Source organism: Marmota marmota, unplaced genomic scaffold, assembly GCF_001458135.2.
Source record: "Marmota marmota marmota unplaced genomic scaffold, marMar, whole genome shotgun sequence".
Lineage (NCBI taxonomy): Eukaryota > Metazoa > Chordata > Mammalia > Rodentia > Sciuridae > Marmota > Marmota marmota.
In genome coordinates, this window is record NW_025999968.1 from 11,829,600 (window position 1) to 11,834,300 (window position 4,701).

Consider the following 4,701-nt stretch of genomic DNA (forward strand, 5'->3'; position numbering starts at 1 on the left):
AATTTTTCTTGAATCACTGGGTCTACAGGAAGAAAGGAAAATCTTCAGTATCCCAAAACATGACCAAGGAAACACAAAATATAATCTGTGAAGTGAACCAGAGCAACGATAAGCAAGCCCTGGGAAAAGGCAGAGTCTGGCTATAAAGCTAATGCCAGGGTCAAGATAGGGAAACCAAAGCTTAGGGATGCAACAGGCTTGAGGTAATGACCCCAAACACTCCCAGATTAAGCTGGGGAATCTTAGAATGGGTGAGAGTGATCTTATGTCCGCAGTACTAGCTGACTCTTAGAAGAAATAAATTTAATTCTTCCTGGATGATAATGTATCCCCCCCACCCCGATTTTGGAGACGAGGGCTTATCAAGAAAGGTGAAAAGTGATAGACTTCTCATACTTAGGGTTGAGAACCTGAACAGTTCACTCCAGGGGTAAAGGTTAACTATAAATGATGCAGCCCCTTGTTGGCACTGAAACTAGTTTGAAATATCTCAACTTATAATATTGGATTAAGGTAAGTCCAGATTCAGGGTTCTTAACCATCAGGGAAGATAATATAAGCCAAAATTTAATTGTAAAATCATGTATATATACATATATATGAAATCTGTCACACCATTAAAAAGTCAGTAAGAGGATAAAATCAAAATCGAAGAGAAACAGCACATAATGGAAGAGGCCACAGGGGAGCCATTAAATGGAAGTAACAGACAGATTTTAAAGTAACTATGTGACTATGTTCAAGATATTCCAATAGAGAACTAAATAGATATTCTCTAACTGAACAAATTAACAATAACGTGAAATTGAAATTCAATGGTGGATTTACCCTCAGATTAGACCCAGAAGAAGAGAAGATTACTGAATCAGGAAGTAGTTCAAAGAAAAAAAAATTTTAAGATAGAAAATAGATAAAATAGAATGAGAAGCTTAGGGGGTAGTATGGGATAGATCTAAAATTTAGATAATTAGATTTCCTGGAGGAGGGAGTAGAAAGAAAGTAAGGCAGAAGTATATTTGAAATGAAATAAATTTATAACTTCCCCCCAAAGGATTAAAGACATCAAACCATAGATTCAAAGTGCTTTGTGAAATTCAAAGCAGTGTAAATAAAAGCAAAATCACACATAGGTACATTACAACAAAGCTGCTGAACTACAAAGAGAAATGCTTAAAAGCAGTGTGTGGTGGGGTGTCTTTGTAACCCCAAAGAAATCAAACTAGGATGGTCCATCAACACTCATGATATGTAGCTAAACCCATGGAGAGAAATTTTTAAATATATATATTAGAAAAGAATAAACCATCTAAAGAAATTAGGAAAAATAAAACCGTAAATAAATCCTGAAGAAAGTAGAGGAAGAGTAGAAATAATATAGAAAACAGAAATCAATGGTAGATTTTTAAAAATGGGGGTGGAGGGTGGGGTGGGCAGCAGGCGACAAGGGGACAGGAGGACAGACAGCAGGGTTAGGAAGCCAGCAAGCTGAGCAGTGAGTCAGTGAGAGAGGCCAGGTCCTAGGGCAGCTGAGGTTCCTCTGGACCACTCTGCAGAGAACACAGTGCTGCTAATCTTCATCAGAGGGGTTGGGTGTGGCTCGTTCATGGCCCTTTTACTGAAGGTGGATCAAGAAGTAAAGATCAAGTTGGATTCTTTCAGGGAGCAAATCACAACTGAGGCAGAAGATTTGGTGGCCAATTTTCACCCAAAGAAGTTGTTAGAACTTGATAGGTTTTTGAAGGAACCAATCACGAATATCTACAACCTAATTCAGATCCACTCAGACACACATTTCCCATCCCCAGACCCCACTCTTCTCACCAATAGTTAGGGTGAATTGGATGATCCCACTTGGAAATTAGTGTGAAGAGACCCTCCAAGGAATCAAGGTGTTTACAATGCTCAATGGGATGCTAACAGGCAACCAGCTGCTCATGGACACTGTGGAGAAAGTGAAACCTAAGATTCAGCTGCTGATAAAAAATGTAACACAGTCAGAATGTGGGTATGGCTGTTCACGCCCAGGATAGAAAATGGAAACAACTTTGGTTACCCATTCAGGAAAAGACAGCTGAGAACTAAAAACAGTTGAGAATGAAGCTGCATCTTATCTAGACTAGATTTCTAGATATAATAAGTCATACTGGTTTCTAAAGTAGTTAAAATATCCCCATGTGAAGGACTATCAGTTATATTGTCAGAGATTGATGAGAAAGAATATATATCACCCTTCAGCTCATTATATTAGAGCTGAGAAGTCAATATGTCACATGCCATAGGCCAATGTATTCAAGGATTAATCTGCAGCATTGTGCTATTGTGTGAGGTAGTGAAACCTTTAAGAGGTAAGGTCTAAGGGGAGGAAGTTAGTTCATTAGGGGTGTACCCTTGAAAGGGATGTTGATAGTCCAGCTACTTCATTTTCCTTTCTTTTACTTCTTGGAAGCCATGGGTTGAGGAGCTTCCTCAAGTGGCCAGGGGACCAGCTCCTCTCTTTATGACTTAAAGCTAGTGTTTCTTGCCTCTGGGGGACTTTGGATTCTCCCTGCCACAGTTGTTCTTGTGGTGACATAGAGTTTTTCATCTACATACATCCCACACTGAACCTGATCATGACAAGAAACAGTCTTCAGCCAAATCTCTAGCCCCTTCAGATGTTTTTATAACCAGAGGTTTTCACATACATGTATGTGTATGCATGTATATACATATGATCATGTGTGAACATGCCTTCCTATTTCATTATCTAATATTAACCCCCGCCCCCGCCCCCCATACACACACACACCTCTCAGGAAGTGGTAATTGTCTTAGTAATCACCTGCCCCAGTAAAAGTCCAGGGCTTAATCATCCTTCCAGTGTTGAAGCCTCTTGATGCTCAGGATAAGTTACAGTAGTACCAAGAGAAGGGAAGTGGAGAGATTGGGAAGGGACTCTTCCTCTGGACTTGAATCCTTCTTTTTTTTTTTTTCAGTGCTGGGAATTGAACCCAGGACCTTGGGTATGCTAGGCATTGAACTACAATCCCAGCCTAGCAGATGTTTTTTGGTGCTATTGCAAAAACTTTTCCTAGGTCAGTTGTAAATTGGGATGGGGATATCTGCAGCTGTGAGGTCCAGATGCTGCAGTTCCATTTGGGTTTTTTATCTGGGAAATAGTACTCTTATTTATTGTATGGTGTTTTCAGGAAAATCAGTCATTTGTAAGTAAATCCATGTGACACGCATATACACTTGTGTCTGTGTGTGTGTTTGAAAATATACTGGGCAAGTCCAAATCATAGAAGAGTTGGTTCCTTTCTCTTGAATACTCTGGAGATATCACTGATGGTTGTAGCTTCCAATACTGAGAGTCAATATCTACAATCAACCTGCCATTGAGTCTCAATGTCTATTTCTGACTTTTGTTCTTTTCTGTCACTGTTTTCCAACCCCAAGTCATATTTTTACCTTGGCTACATCATTTTTGCATGGGGTAATTCCAGTATTCTGCAGCAAAGGAGTCAGGGTGCTGTCATCCCATGAACAGTGCTCAGTAACAAATCTGTTGCATTTTACACAGGCGTTGCCTCTACCCACCTTCCAGATCTCCTCCTGCTGAAACCATTCCCTCCTCCTCCCAAGCATTTTTTAGTTTTTCTTTTTGTTCGATTGTGCTACTCATCTACCATCCTTGGATTGTAATGTAAAATTCTTTTTATCATGTCAAGAAATTATTTAAAATACAGGTACTTTGATTTCTTTTTCTTAAAAAAGGGGACAGGGGATAGAATAGATAGAACCAAAATATGATACTTTGGAAAAAGTAATAAGGTTGATAAACACTTTATGAGATTTATCCAGAAAAAATAAAGCAGAAGCAATGCAGAAATATCCACTATTAGAAATGAAAAGGTGACATTTCTACTAGATTAAAAAGAGTTAATCTTTCCAAGATGACAATTCTCCCCAATATGACCTATTGGATCTATTAGTGCAATCCTAATGGAAATTCTGTTTTTTATGTATAAATTGACAAGATGATTGTAAAATATATATAGCCAAGAGCCAAGAGCCAATAATAATTAACTTACTTAATGAAGAAGATAAGATACTCCATCTAATTTTAAGCTTATTATGAAATAATAATAATTATAATAATGTGGTGCTGGCATAATACACAGACTAATGTAACAGGAGAGTGCCCAGAAACAATCCCCACTTATAAGACTACTTGATTTATGATAAGAAGAAATTATAGAATAGTGGCAAAGGAAAGATTTTTTTCAATAAATGGTGCTGGGTCAACTATGTAACTATATACAACCAATGATACTTGATCCTTACCTGATACCCTTGCAAATATCAATTTCAGATGGATGTTGGAGGGGTTTTGGAAAATAATATAGAATATCTTCATGACTTTGAGGATAGTGATAGATTTTTTAAGCAGCACACATGAAAGCATTAAGCAGAAAGTAAAGGATTGATATAGAATATTTAAAATTAAGAACATCCATTTCTCAAAAGAACAGAGTGGAAGAACATATGAACAACACTATCATCAACAAAAAGCTCATGTTCAGAATGTATAAAGAGCTGTCATAATGGATAAGACATGAAAAAATGAAATGCATAACAAAATGAAATAAAATACAACAAAATTAACATAAAGAGAAATATGATAAAGATTAAAACAGAAAATAAAGAGAAAGATCAAGC

The 4,701-nt window shown here is 37.5% G+C and overlaps 1 pseudogene; it reads left to right on the forward strand.

Annotated features, from left to right (window-relative positions):
• Positions 1-1,448: 1,448 nt before the first annotated feature.
• On the forward strand, positions 1,449-2,325 carry LOC107136049 (annotated as a pseudogene).
• The last annotated feature ends 2,376 nt before the right edge of the window (positions 2,326-4,701 follow it).